This window comes from Colobus angolensis, unplaced genomic scaffold, assembly GCF_000951035.1.
Source record: "Colobus angolensis palliatus isolate OR3802 unplaced genomic scaffold, Cang.pa_1.0 Scaffold30, whole genome shotgun sequence".
Classification (NCBI taxonomy): Eukaryota; Metazoa; Chordata; class Mammalia; order Primates; family Cercopithecidae; genus Colobus; species Colobus angolensis.
The window spans coordinates 8,823,206-8,839,342 of record NW_012116266.1 but is presented as its reverse complement, the minus strand read 5'-3'; the positions used below and the strand labels follow the sequence as shown (position 1 = coordinate 8,839,342).

The following is a 16,137-nucleotide window of genomic DNA, read 5'->3' as shown; positions in this document are numbered from 1 at the left end:
TATCTATGCCATAGTAAAAACTCTCATATTTACTGTATCACTTTCTATTGATTATAGTTAGTTCCATTGACTTGCCTATTATGTGTGTTACTACCATTTTGTACCAGTACATTTTAATTGTTATAATTTTAAAATAGTAAATTTTGTTGTTTATTAGATCCTTAGTAGTTTTTCAAAAGTATGTTGTCATTATTCACATATTGTTTCATATAGATATGCAAATCAAGTGTCCACTTATCCTCCAAAAAATTGTATTGTGTGTTTTTAAGTGAACTTTTGTTGGAATTATATTGTACATATTCAGACATGGTGGATTTTCACCAAGTGAACACTGTTGTGTAACAAATACCCAGAACAAGAAACAGAATATTACCAACATCTCAGATACTTCCTTGTGTCCCTTTCTAGTCATTACCCACTACCCAACACCTACCCAAGGATAAATATTATGCTGACTTCTAATTATAAATTGATTAATTTTGCACGGTTTTGAACTTCATATAATGAAATTATACAGTATGTATGTTTGTCTCTGTCTTATTTTGCCCAGCATTGTTTGTGAGATTCATCCATATTGCTGTATGTAGTTGTGAATTATTTGTTCTCATTGCTGTATAGTATTCCATTATATGATTATACTACAATGTATCCATTTTTCTTATGGTGAACATTTTGTTGGTTTTCCAGTTTGTTTTTTTGAGACAGAGTCTTGCTCTGTCACCCAAGCTGGAGTGCAGTGGCACGATCTCGGCTCACTGCAACCTCCACCTCCCGGGTTCAAGTGATCCTCCTGCCTTAGCCTCCCAAGTAGTTGGGATTATGGGCACTCACCACTCTGCTTGGCTAATTTTTGTATTTTTAGTAGGGACAGGATTTTACCATGTTGGCCAGGCTGGTCTCACTCCTGACTTCCAGTAATCCTCCCACCTCAGCCTCTGAAAGTGCTGGGATTACAAGCATGAGCCACCACACCTGACCTGGTTTTCTAGTTTTTATCTATTACAAATAGGGCTGCCACATATATGCCTTTTGATGAAGGTATGCACATATTCTGTTAGGTATATAGTGTGGAGTAGAATTACTTGGGATATATAGTTATATCTCTTTGGCTTCAGGAGAAACTGCTAAGTAGTTTTCTAAAGGAGTTATACCAATATACATTATTACTAACAATATATGAGGATTCCTGTTGTTCTATATCCTCAACAATTCTTGTTATTGTCTGTCTTTTTCTTTTTAGTCATTTTGAGGGGTGTGTAGTGGTATCATGTGGAGGTTTTATTTTTAATTTTCCTGATAACTAAGAAGTTAAGTATCTTCATATGTTTACTTTCTGTTGGGTTATCTGTCATACTTTTTAAGGCGTTCTTTGTATACATTTTTTTGTATATAAGACAGGGTCTCACTTTGTCACCCAGCCTGGAGTACAGTGGTGCAATCTCACCTCACTACAGCCTTGACCTCTCAGGCTCAAGCGATCCTCTCTCCTCAGTCCCCCAAGTAGCTGGGACTACAGATGCATGCCACCATGCCTGGCTAATTTTTGTACTTTTTGTAGAGACAGGGTTTTGCCATGTTGCCCAGGCTAGCCTTGAACTCCTGAGCTCAAGTGATCTGCCCACCTCAACCTCCCAAAGTGCTAGGATTATAGGTGTGAGTCACTATGCCTGGCATATTCTTTGTGTATCTTCTACTCTGTGGCTTGCCCCTTTGTTCTCTTAATGGTGTCTTTAGATGAAAAGTAGCTCTTTATGAAATCCAACTTTGTTTGCGGCGGGGAGGTGTGTATCTTCTCCCTCACCCCCCTTTTTGGTTACTAACTTTTGTGTCCTTTAAAGAAAATCTTTATTGGTTCTGGTTCTAAAATGTCAGTGTAAAATAAGCTGGCTTCTCTTGCCCCAACAAAAACAAACAAACAAATACAGTGCCAAGATCTTCCACCAGCAACAGCCCAGAGCTCAAGCTAGATGAGATACTTCCTGAGGCCAAAGAGAGGTGTAAAAACTCTGAGCAGATGGTAGGAGAACTGCACTTACACATGTGTGATGCCCCTCCCTCCCATTCTGCCAGGCCCCAACTGTGCGGAAAATCTCCCCTCAACTCACAGTTTCTGTACTGGAAAAAGCAAAATTGAAATGGTCAGCCAGCTTCCCCACCTTCTTCAGTTCCCTGTCAGGAGAACTGTCCTTCCCTTAACTGACGGGTAGTATTGTGACTGCCTGAAGGGAGAAATATCCTGAGGACAGGCAGAGACAAACAAGCAAGGCTGGACTACAATCCCCAGCCCAGAAACTCTGCTCTGTAACTCAGCCAAAGCAAGCACCAAATGAGAGTGGTTGTAGGAGGTACATTCCCCAGGTCCCCTGGGTGTGAACTCCTAGCTAGCCTTCCCACACTGCTGTCCTAAACCCTTTGGGACCTCCCCCATTTTGAGACAGGCAGTGGTCAAACCATTTACTAGCTCCAATGTGAACCTAGGTTGAAGGCACCACCTAGAGCCAAAAAAGAGGCAGCAAACTAGCAGTAAAGATTTGCTAAGCAGATATATTCAATAAAATCCAAAACAAGCTGGACAAAGCAAACTGGAATAAATAACTAATCCTTCAAGGCAAAGACATAGACATATATGCACAAGAAACTACAGCAAACAAGGAACCATGACCTTCCCAAAAGGACAAAAGGCAGAAATTTAGTGCTTCTAATGAAGTGGCAATTTGTGAGTTCTTGGACCAAGAATTCTAAATAGTAGTTTTAAGGAAACTCAGTGATCTCCAAAATAACACAGAAAAGCAGCTCAGAAATTTATCAGAGAAAATTAACAAAGAGATCCTGGAACTGAGAAATACATTTGCTGAACTATAAAACTCTTTAGAGGTTCTTAATAGCAGAATGAACCAAACAGAGGAAAGAATCGGTGAGCTGGCTATTTGAAAATACACAGTCAGAGAAGAAAAATAAATAGAAGGAAAAGGAATGAAGAGTGCCTACAAGATACAAAAAATTACCCCAAAAGACCAAATCTAAGAATTATTAGTGTTTAAGAGAGAGCCGAGCATGAGCAAGGCATAGGAAGCTTATTCAAAGAAATAATAACAGAAAATTTTTCAAGACATGAGAAAGATATACATATCCAGGTAAAGGAAGGCCTGAGAACACCAAACAGATTCAATGCAAATAAGACTACTCCAAGGCATATAATAATCAAACTCTCAAAGGTCAAAGACAAAGAGAAGATCCTAAAAGCAATGAGAGATAAGAAGCAAATAACAGATAAAGGAGCTCCAATTCATGGAGCAACAGACTTCTCCACAGAAACCATGCTGGCCAGGAGGGAGTAGAACAACATTTTCAAAGCACTCAAAAATTGTCATGCAAATTTAAAGGAGAGCTAAAGTCTTTCACGCATAAACAAAAGCCAAGGAAACTGACTGCTACCAAGACCCATCTTGCAAGAAATGCGGAAGGGAATTCTTCAATCTGAAAGAAAAAAACACTACCATGCAAAAGGAAACTTTTTAAAGTATAAAACCCACTGGTAAAATTAAGTACACAGACAAACCCAGAATACTTTGTTAACTGTATTTATGGTGTGCAATCCACTCAAACTCTAGTATGAAGCCCTAAAGATAAATGTATCAAAACTATACCAACCTGTTAATAGATAATATAAAGATATGTAAATTGATACAACTAAAAGACAAAATGTTGGAGGATGGAGTTAAATTATAGAATTATTTTGTGTGTTTTTATGTAAATTGTCTCAGTTCTTCAATTAAAAGCCATAGAGTAGCTGAATGGATAAATAAATGAGACCTACCTATGTGCTTCCTACAAGAAACCCACTTCACCTATAAAGACACATATAGACTGAAAGTGAAGAAGGGCTGGAAAAAGATATTCCATGCAACTAGAAAACAATAAAGAGCAAGAATAGCTGTACTCATGGCAGATAAGATAAACTACAAAGACTGTAAAAACTGGCAGTGAAGGAGGGTCACTATATGATTAAAAGGTCAATTCAACCAGAGGATATAACAATTATAAATATCTATGGACTCAACACTGAAGCTCCATATAAAGCCAACATTAATGGATGTAAAGGGAGAGAGAAACTGCAATACAGTAATAGTAGGGGGCTTTAACATCCTACTGTCAGTAGTGGACAGATCATCCAGACAGAAAATCAACAAAGAAACAGCATAAACTGCACACTAGATACAGTAGTTCTAACTGACATCTACAGAACATTTCACCCAACTGCTGCAGAATACACATTCTTTTCATCAACACATGGAATATTTTTCAGAATAGACCGTATCTTAGGCACAAACAGGTCTGTACAAGTTCAAAAAAATATAAATCATATCCAGTATCTTCTCTGACCACAATGGAAGAAAACTGGAAATCAATAATGAGAGGAACTTTGGAAAATACACACACAAATGGAAAATAAACAACATGTTCCTAAGCAACCAGTGGGCCAAAGAAGAAAGAAAGAAGGAAATTAAAAGATTTCCTAAATGAAAAGGGAAATACAACATAGCAAAGTGTATGGGGTATGGCAAAAGCAATACTGAAAGGGAAGTTTATAGCAATAAATGCCTATGTCAAAAAAGGAGAAACATTTCCAATAAACAACCTAAAAATACATGTCAAGGAATTAGAAAAGCAAGAACAAAGCAAATCCCAAGTTAGCAGAAGAAATAATAAAGATCAGAGCAGAAATAAATAAAATTGAGACTAAAAAAGTATAGAAGATAAACAAAATGAAAAGTTGGTTTTTTGAAAAGATAAACAACATTGACAAACCTTTAGCTAGACTGAAAGAGAGGACTATAATAAATAAAATCAAAAAAGAGATGAGATATAACTCAGACCTCAGAAATATAATTATTATAGATGATTATGAATAATTATACACCAGCAAATCACAAAATGTGGAAGAGATGAATACATTTTTGGACACATATAACCTACCAAGATTAAACCATAAAGAAATAGAAAACCTCAACAAACCAATAACAAGTAATGAGATTGAAGCTATAAGAAAAACTCTCCCATTGAAGAAAAGCCCAGGCTGGGGCACAGTGGCTCACACCTATAATCCCAGCCCTTTGGGAGGCCAAGGCATGAGGATTGCTTGAGGCCAGGAGTTTGAGACCAGCCTGGGCAATATAACAAGATCCAGTCCCTACAAAATAAAAAATTAGCTGGGTGTGGCAGCTAATCCTGTGGTCCCAGCTACTCGGGAGGCTAAGGTGGGAGGACTGCTTGAGCCTGGGAAGTTGAGGCTGCAGTGAGCAGTGTTCACACCACTGCACTCCAGCTCTGGTGACAGAGCAACACCCTGTCTCAAAAAAAGAAAAGCCCAGGACTTGATGGATTCACTGCTGAATTCTACCAAAAATTTAAAGAACAGTGATGATGAATCCCACTAAAATGCTTTGAAAAGGAGGGAATACTTCCAAACTCACTCTACAAGGCCAGCATTACCCTAATACCAAAACCAGACAAGGACACAACGAAAAGAGAAAACTACAGACCAATATCACTGATGAACATAGATGCAAAAATCCTCAACAAAGTATTAGCAAGTCAAATTCAACAACACATTAAAAAGAACATTCACCATGATCAAGTGAGATTCATGCTAGGGTTGTAAGAATGGCTCAGCATATACATGAATCAATCAATGTGATTCATCACATTAACAGAAACAATAACAAAAACTGTATGATTATTTCAATAGATGCCAAACAGCTTTTGGTAAAATTCAACATCCCTTTTTGATACACCAAAATGGGTGTAAAAAGAATATTCCTAAAAATAGTAAAGACCATCTATGATGAACCCACATCTAGCATTGTACTTTGAAGACTGGAACAAGACAAGAATGCCCACTTTCACTGCTCTTCAACGGAATGCCTGAAGTACTGGCCAGAGCAACTAAGCAAGAAAAGAAAATAAAGGGCATCCACATTGTAAAGGAAGGAGTCAAATTAGCCTTGTTTGCAGATGGCCTGATCTTATAAAGACTCCACTGAAAAGCTGTTAGGACCCATAAGGGAATTCAGTGAAGTTGCAGGATGCAAAATCAACATAATTAGTAGCATGTATATGCGAACAATCAGAAAAAGAAGTCAAGAAAGCAATCCCATTTATCATAGCTACAAAAATATGAAATACCTAGGAATCAATCTAACCACAAGAAGTGAAAGTTCTATAGAAGGAAAATGACAAAACCCTGATGAAAGAAATAGGACACCAAGAAAGGGAAGATATTCCATGCTTATGGATTGGAAGAATTAATACTGTTAAAATACTACCCAAAGCAATTTACAGATTCAATGCAATTCATATCAAAATACCAATGACATTCTTCACAGAAATAAGGGGGCAAAATCCTAAAATTTATATGGACCCACAAAAAACCCTGAGTAACCAAAGCAATCTTGAGCAAAATGAACAAAGCTGGAGGCATCACACTACATGACTTCAAAATTTATTACAAAGCTGTAGTAACCAAAAGAGCATGGTACTGGCATAAAAATGGACATAGATACCAATGGAACAGAGAACCCAGATATAAATGCATTCATTTAAAACCAACTCATCTTCTACAAAGCAGAAACTTAAAAAGGAATAGTGTCTTCAATAAATGGTGCCGGGAAAACTGGATAACTATATGTAGAAGAATGAAACTAGACTCCTATCTCTCACCATACACAAAAATCAAATCAAAATGGATAAAAGATTTGAATCTAAGACCCAAAACTATGAAACTATTAGAAGAAAACATTGGGGAAACACTTCAGGACTTGATCTGGGCAAAAATGTCTTGTGTAAGACCTCAAAAGCACAGGCAACCAAAGCAAAAATAGACAATTAAGATTATTACATCAAGCTAAAAAGCTTCTGCACAGCAAAGGAAACAATCAACAAAGTGAAGAGACAGCCCATATAATGTGAGAAAATATTTGCAAACTGTCTCTCTGAGAAAGGATTAATAACCAGCATATATTGGGAGCTTAAACAACTAAGTAGAAAAAAAAAAAACTGCTTGCAAAAAGGGGAATCCTCATATACTGGTAGGAATGTAAATTAATATAGCCACTATGCAGAATAGCATGGAGGTTCTTCAAAAAGCTAAAAATATAACTTCCATATGATCTAGCAATTCCATTGTTGAGTATATATCCAAAAAAAAAAGGAAATCAGTGTATCAAAGAGCTATCTGCACTCCCATGTTTATTGCAGCACTATTCACAATAGCCAACATGTGGAATCAACCTAAGCACCCATCAACAGATGTGTGGATAAAGTATGGAAGATATATATATACAATGGCATATTACAGTTGTGTGTCACAGTGCTCAGCTTTATTTTATATTCTTAAATGATATTCTGAATGTTACTGGGTTTTGTTTGTTTGTGTTTTAAGTGCAAGCAAGTTTACTAGTGAAGTTAAGGAGTAAAGAAAGGCTACTCCATAAGCAGAGCAGTGGCATGGGCTATTCAACCAAGGTTACTTGTAGTTATTCCTTGATCATATGCTAAACAAGGGGTGGATTATTCATAAGTTTTCTAGGAAAGAAGTGGGCAATTCCTGGAACTGAGGTTTTCTCCCCTTTTAGACCATATAAGGTAACTTCCTGACATTACCATGGCGTTTGTAAATTGTCATGGTGCTGGTGGGAGTGTCTTTTAGCATGCTAATAAATTATAATTAGCATATAATGAGCAGTGAGGATGACCAGAGGTCACTTTTGTCACCATCTTGGTTTTGGTGGGTTTTGGCCGGCTTCTTTACTGCATGCTGTTTTATCAGCAAGGTCTTTGTGACCTGTACCTTTTGCTGATCTCCTGTCTCATCCATTGACTAAGAATGCCTTAACCTCCTGGGAGTGCAGCCCAGTAGCTCTCAGCCTTATTTTAGCTATCCCCTGTTCAAGAAGGAGTTGCTGTGGCTCAAATACCTCTGATACATCTGCCCCCTCCCCTCCTTTTACAAGGGAATCCTTAATCCTAAGGGTTGTAGAGGGATGAAAATTCATCTTGTGTAACTTCTTCAGGCTGAATATAGGGGTGATGATATTCCTGCCTAACTGTTCTCTTGTATTCGGGTAGAGAGGAGCTCAGTCAGAAGGCAACAGTATGGTGAGGGCCATTCATAACTCTTGAGTTCTGACAAAAGGTGATACCTGGAAGATTAATAAGTGTTCCATTTCAGAAAACATTAAGGGAGCCCATCCTGCATTCCTACACAAGGAGTACAACAGCAATATATTCTACAACAGTAAAGCAAAATAAGTAAAATTATCCCAAGTAAACTAAATAAGAAGACTTTCCATGAACTGGGCAATTGTTGGAACCAAGCTAATAGGGAGTCACTAACTGATTCCAAAACATGTCCGGAATTAGAATACTGATAGAGATTTCTACATTACCTGTCCCTCTTGTTTCTTTTGAGCAGCAGCCAGAAAACACTGATGGGCTCACAGGAATAAGCAGAGTCTAAAAAGAACATAAGTTCTTTTTAAATTGGCTTTGATGGAATGCTGTTCCATAAAGAATCTCAGATGAGACTTTTTTGAAGCTGAGCCCAGCCATGGGTTTGTACCCTCCAATACCTAGAACTTGAGTAAATTCCTCTCTTCTTGAGGTCCCAAGATAACTTGGGGCTCCTGGGCCTGTCAGAAAATGATATTATTTACTTACAGGTCAAAAAACCTGTGCAGGGATTGTGTAGACAAGGTATGAGGCCAGTTTTCCCAATGGGCCTTTATTGGCTCTCTAAGTCAAATTTGATTCCTTAAAGGAAAGCACACCATTCCAGTCAATGCCTTGGTAAAATAACCAGTTTTTCCAACTGTGTCCTGTTGCACAAGAAAACAGATTCTTATTGTACTTATACAAACAACCATATTGCCATAAATTAAGAATATTCACAACTAAGGCCGGGCACGGTGGCTCAAGCCTGTAATCCCAGCACTTTGGGAGGCCGAGACGGGCGGATCACGAGGTCAGGAGATTGAGACCATCCTGGCTAACACGGTGAAACCCCGTCTCTACTAAAAAATACAAAAACCTAGCCGGGCGAGGTGGCGGGCGCCTGTAGTCCCAGCTACTCAGGAGGCTGAGGCAGGAGAATGGCGTAAACCCAGGAGGCGGAGCTTGCAGTGAGCTGAGATCCGGCCACTGCACTCCAGCCTGGGCGATAGAGCGAGACTCCGTCTCAAAAAAAAAAAAAGAGAATATTCACAACTAGTTTTCAAATTCTGAAGAAATCAGGTAGAGAGAAACAAACATGCTCCAAATTTTATTCACAGGAGTATAATTTACTCAATTTTAAAAGCTGTAAATAGCTCAAAAGAAAAATTTTGTTTACACTAAAAAACAAAAGAAAGGATCATCAATGTTTCAAGCAAAAAGTCAAAAAAGATTACTTCAGACTTGCATTAGTTTAGTCCATGCAGTTAAATACTGTCCTATTTAATATTCATGAACATTTCCACTCTCCATGAGTACTGAAAGTTTTTTCCTCTGTTCTAATGTCACAACCTCCAAAGTTACTAGAAACTTGCATTCAGGAGCACCTGTCAAAGTCCTATAGCTGATTATAAACTATCTTTTGAAGAGGATTAAAACAAGACAATTGTCTGTAGGTGACAAAAAGTCTTAGTTAGACAGCCATTATTAAAGCCACAATTGACAAGGAAATTTTGGTTTCTTCTATGACATACAACAATTTTACATAATAGTTATAATGATTAATAACATACACTAAACCATATCAAAGTTATAGGAATTTTCTATAATTTTGGAACACATACCAGTAACATTTATATAAGCACAAAGAAAGGCAAACACTGTTTCATATTCGACAGTGTTTCCTGTAAGATTTTCATACCAAATAAGCCAAATTTCACCACTGCATTAGTGCATTATTTATGTCAAACTCTATTCTTAATAAAACCTTATACACAAATGTATTCAATCTTCAGTTTGACCATAAGGTAAGACTCTCAAACCTTTTACAACCTTTAAAAAAAATTTTTTTTTAAAGAGCAGATCAGTGCTCTAAGAAAAACCTGTTATGCTTTTATTCTAATGTTCAATTTATGGAAAGACTGAATAATACGCCTTTAACTTTAGCTAATATGTTCTCACACAGAACTTTTTTACAAGATTAATTTTTCACAAACCTCCACAACTTGCTCGAACCTTCAGCTTTATCCTAATTCAAAACAATCCTTTAACCCTCTAAATGAGGCAAACAAAATTCACATTCCCATGACTTTTTATAATATTTTCCCAAAGATTAGTTATGTCACATGAACCAAAAGGCATTACACTTTTTACTTTTCTGACAAAATGTTTTATTTAAGCGCTTATTATTTTTAAGCCAGTTAAAGCCCTTTCATATCACACACACCACACACATAAATACACAGACAGATAAAAGAAGATCCAGTAGTTGTAAGATTTTTCATTTGCTAGTTTTTAAGTTTCCATTTCAAACATACAGTATCTAGGGCCTAATAAGCAGGTATAGCTAGCTGGAAGGCAAAATAAATCCCTCCAAATTAAGGGTCCCATTTTTATACCAGATCCTGGATCCCAAAAAAATGAGAAATTCTACAGAACAAGACAGTACAATGATTTTACTATGCATTTTTTACAAAGCAACCCAAAACCAATCAGCCCATTCTGTGATTAGCCCATCCCCCAGGGGAGTATTATTTCTCAGTGGTAGTGGGAGGTGAGGACATTCCATACCTTCCAGGTGGTCAAGAGCATGCTTTTCTGATCCAAACATGCAAAGAGCCGAGTATCCCTGCCATACTGCCATTAGCTATCCCCAGAAACATATTTCCTACCAAATTATTACACACCAATGTTCTCTCATAATGCAAAGAATTTCTGATACCCCCAAAAGTCAAAAACATCAGATAACACAATGCAAAACAGAATACAGCCTTAGATTTTGAGAGAGATCTATCAACTTTCAATTCCTGGGGTTTCATGAGGTAAACAGGTTTTTCCCAAAACAGGGTCTGTGGCGCTGCCTCTGTTTTCCCCAAGGAGTCTCAAGCTATTAGAGCTTGAATATCCGCTTTTTTTGTTTGTTTGTTTTGAGACGGAGTCTCACTCTTGTCGCCCAGGCTGGAGTGCAGTGGTGCAATCTTGGCTCACTGCAACCTCCACCTTCTGGGTTCAAGCAATTCTCCTGCCTCAGCCTCCTGAGTAGCTGGGATTACAGGCACCCACCACCAAGCCTGGCTAATTTTTGTACTTTTAGTAGAGATGGGGTTTCACTACGTTGGCCAGGCTGGTCTCGAACTCCTGACCTCAGGTGATCTGCCCACCTCGGCCTCCGAAAGTGCTGGGATTACAGGCTTGAGCCACCGTGCTTAGTCGAATATCTGCTTTTAATTATCTACTGACTTTTAGTCATAGTGCTCTTTTATAAAGTCCTTTTAAATCTCTTACTACCTGATTTTAGCCAGGCCAAGCAGCCAATATTTCTTGCTTTTGAATTTTACCAAAGATAACCTCCCAGGTGAAACCAAAAAGCCTAAAGTTATGACTTAACCACGAATGTACAAAGTATTTTCAAAGAGGTGGTAAGCAGTTTTTACAAGATCTAGAATCTCCAAAGGTAGCTCAGAGAAAGGAAGATTCAAGAAGGGAAGCCAGAAGTCATACATGTAGGGGAAGAGAATCAACAAATGATAAAGGTCACACAGATATCAGCCAGAAAGTACTCATTCCCTAAGCTGGGAATTGGACCCAGGCTGTGATAGTGAAAACACAAAGCCTTAGCCAGTAAGCTACAGCATTGGGCAGTTTCCATTGCCCTTCCCAGAAGGACCCTACAGCAGCCAATTTTGAGCTTGCAAAGGCTTTTAACTGCTCAAAACAATTTTTAGAGCTGACTGTGACATCAACTCCAAAACTCCTGGCCAAGAGAGAGGGGGAGAGAGAGAGAGAGAGAGACAGAGATAGAGAGAGAGAGACAGAAAGATTGCCTGTGGCAAAGTGGGGAAGGCAAAAAGCTCAGGGAAGCCAGAGAAAGACCCACTCATTGCAATGACACTGAATCAAAAGTTCAGGTGGCCACTTGTCAGTTGCGAAGGATCTTTTCCAGAAGTCCCATCAGCTCTCAGGTTTCCCCCTTTAGGGGAGGAAAAAGCTCCCCATGTCCCATGAACCTGTGCATGCCTAATCCTGTCACCCACAGCCATCTGCAAAGAGTGGAAGGCAAATTAATCCAAAGAGAAGAGTGGTTAACATCCCATAATTCCAAATTTGTTCTTAGCCAAGAGGGACTTTACTGATGGGGGGCCTCTAATCTCTAATCCCTACATCTTAGAAGGGACTCTAACCCTCATTAGTTGGGCCTCAAACTGAAGTTCAGTGAAGCATCCTTGCCTTTTATTAAGAGGGACCTTTAACCTACTCTGTCTTAGGAGAGACTCTGACTCCCCTAAGTTGGGCCTGTAACCCAATCCCATCCTTTACCTGGGTACTTACCCAAAGTTGGCCAATTGGTGCTGCGGTCTATTTCCTTTGGGTCAGGGGTCTCCTCAGTATCGTCCCTTCATGGTTTGCCGGGAAGATGTTATTGGAAAGCGTCCTGATCCAGACCCCAAGAGAGGGTTCTTGGATCTCACGCAAGAAAGAATTCAAGGCAAATCCTTAAAGTAAAAGCAAGTTTATTAGGAAAGTAAAGGAATAAGAAATGGCTACCCCATAGGCAGAGAAGCTCTGCTTTTTAAATTTAATATTCTTCTTGATGTTAGTATATAGCAATATGATTTTTGGATATTGACATTGTTTCCAGTGACCTTGCTATTCTAATAGTTTGTGAATATAATTTTACTATTTGTGAATAAGGGCAGTTTTATTCCCCCCAACCTCCTAGTATATAGGCTTTTCTTTTATATTTATTTATTTATTTCCAGGTTTTGGCTTTTATTTTTTCTTATGTCGCATTGGCTACTTTTTTTTTTTTTTTTCCTTTTTTTGAGACAGAGTCTCACTCTGTCACCAAGCTTGAGTGCAATGGTGTGATCTCGGCTCACTGCAACCTCCGCCTCCCGGGTTCAAGCGATTCTCCTGCCTCAGCCTCCCGAGCAGCTGGGACTACGGGCACACACCATCATGCCTGGCTAATTTTTGTATTTTTAGTAGAGACGGGGTTTCACCATGTTGGCCAGGGTGGTCTCAATCTCTTGACCTTGTGATCTGCCCACCTTGGCCTCCCAAAGTGCTGGGATTACAGGCATGAGCCACCATGCCTGGCCAGCTACTTGTTAAATATTGAATAAAAGAAGTAAGAACAGGCATTCATATTGTGTTCCCATTAAATATTGTATTCCTGTTATTAAATATTATGCCTGCTGTTGTGTTTTTGTAGATTCTCTTAATCAGATTATGAAAATTTCCTTGTACTTTCAGTTTGCTGAGAGTTTTTCATGAATAGCTACTGAATTTTATCAAATGCTTTTTCTGTCACTGAATAGATACTAATTTTTTCTTTTTTCTATTAATGTTATGGATTTTTAATATTTTTTATTCATATAATGAATTATAAGGATTTTTGAATGTTAAACCACAATTTCATTTCTACAATGAACTGTTCCTGATGAAGTATCCTTTTGATATGCCACAAATTTGTAATTGCTAATTTTTAAAAAAGATTTTTGCATCATTTTACATCATTGTATGTTGATGACAATGATTTATAATTTTTGTTTCTTGTAATAGATTTTGTCAGGTTTTTGTATTTATAGTATGCTGGTCACTGTAAATGAATTAAGCGCACCTCTTTTTCTGTTTTATGGTAGTATTTGTGTAGGATATGTTTTTTTTTTTAATGTTTAGAAGTTATCTGGGCTTCCTTGCAGTTTTCTTGTGGAAAAGGTTTTGGTAACATCTCTTTTTTTTTGAGATGGAGTTTCACTCTTGCAACCCAGGCTAGAGTGCAATGCTGCGATCTTGGCTCACTGCAGCCTCTGCCTTCCGAGTTCAAGTGGTTCTCCTGTCTCAGCTTCCCGAGTAGCTGGAATTACAGATGCCCACCCCCACGCCCAGCTAAATTTTGTATATTTTGTAGAGACAGGGTTTCACCATGTTGGCCAGACTGGTGTTGAACCACCTGCCTCGGCCTCCCAGTGTGCTGGGATTACAGGCATGAGCCACCATGCCTGACTTAACATCTCATTTCTTTAATAGGTATGAGAATATTCAGATTTCCTATTTCTTCTTATGTTAGGTTAAATTGTTTTAAAGAATTTGACCATTTCATCTAAAATTACTGGCATAAAATTGTCCATAATATTATCAAGATATGTGCTTAATGTGTTTTGGGTATGTAGTGAGGTTCTCTTCTTTCTCAGTACTGGTTATTTGTGTTTCATCACTGTTTTTCTTAATTAGTCTTGCTCTAGAGGTCTGTCAATTTTATTCATCTTTGTGAAGGTCCCATTTGGAGCTATGTTGTTGTTTTAGTATATTTCTTTTCTATTTCATTGATTCTGCTTCTTATTGTTTCTTTCTTTCTGTTTTGCTTTTCTTTTCATTATTATTACTCTTATTAGTTGCTTCTTGGGATAGATTATCAATTTTCAGTCTCTCTTTTAAAAAAATAAGTATTTCAGGTTATTTTCCTATAATCACTGCTTTAGCTGTGTTCCACAATTTTTGTTTATTTTGTGATGAGTTCTCATGTGCTGTTGCCCAAGCTGGACTTGATCTCCTGGATTCAAATGATCCTCCTGCTTTAGTCTTCTGAGTAGCTGGGACTACAGGCATGCATCATCAGTCTCCTAGATTCACAGTTTTTGATATACCATATCATTATTTAGTTCAAGATTTTTTTTTCTGATTTTTTATTTGACCCTATGGATCATTTACAAGTATATTGTTTAATTTCTAAGCTGATGGGTATTTTTATTTTTACTTTTTGTTGTTGATGTCTAGCTTAATTCCACTATAATTAGGGACCATAATTCAAATGAATTTAGATTTTTGAAGTATGTTGGGAATTTCATTAGGACAAAGATTGATCTAATTTGGTAAGTATTTGGGGTGCACATGAAAAAAACATGTATTTTGCAATTGTTGAACCTTGTATTTTATGTATGGCAGCCATGTCTAGTTTGTCAATTATAGTCTTCCATATCCTTCCTGCTTCTGTTGTCTGTTTATTCTATCAGTTATTGAGAGAAGTTTATTAAAGTCTACCGTTATGATTATGGATTCATCTGTTTCTCCTTTTAGTTTTCTCATTTTTTGCTGTATGTATTTTAAAGCTATTATTATGTACTCACATTTAGGACCGATTTATTTTTCTGATTTCTAGCAATGGTTCCTGCTTTAAAGTCTATTTTGTTTGGTGTAATATTTCCATGATATATCTTTTTCTATACCCTCACTTCAAATTCTGTTATATTTAAAATGCTATACAGGTCCATCAGGTGTCATTTCATCATCTTCAGGCATCTATCTCTTTCTATTGAAAAGTTAGCACCTTTCTTACAAGCTGAAGAAGTTCCCTTTTTTCTGGTTTTCTGAGTTTTTATAATAAATTTGTATTGAATTTTATCAAATGATATTTTTGCATTTGTAGAGAGAATCATTATTTTTCTCCTTTGTTTTATTAATACAGTGACTTCAGTGGATTTTCTAATGCAAACTTTGCATTCCTGAAAAGAAATTCCAATTTGTTATGATGTATTATTCTTTCTCTATATTGCTGGGTTTGATTTGCTAATGCTTTCTTTAAAATTTTATACTATGTACATAAGGGATATTGGTCTTTAATTTTCTTACAAAAACCGTTGATAGGTTTTGACAAGGGTTGTGCTGGCCTCATGAGATAAGAAGCATTTGTCTTCCTCAATTTTTGAAAGAATTTGTACAATTGGTAGTTTTTCATTAATGTTTAATAGAATTCACAAGAGAAATAATTCGGGCCTGGAGTTTTTAATTATGAATTTAATTTTTAAAATAGATACGGGCTTTTCAAATTTTTGGTGTGTTTTCAAGTCAGTTTAGAAAATGTTTGTCTTTCAGGCCAGGCGCGGTGGCTCAAGCCTGTAATCCCAGCACTTTGGGAGGCCGAGACGG

General features: G+C 37.5%; 1 protein-coding gene across 1 annotated transcript in view; it reads left to right on the top strand.

Annotated features, from left to right (window-relative positions):
- SGOL2 (shugoshin-like 2 (S. pombe)) overlaps window positions 1-16,137 on the top strand; it is a 54,032-nt gene that overhangs the window by 14,121 nt on the left and 23,774 nt on the right. The window lies entirely within an intron of this gene.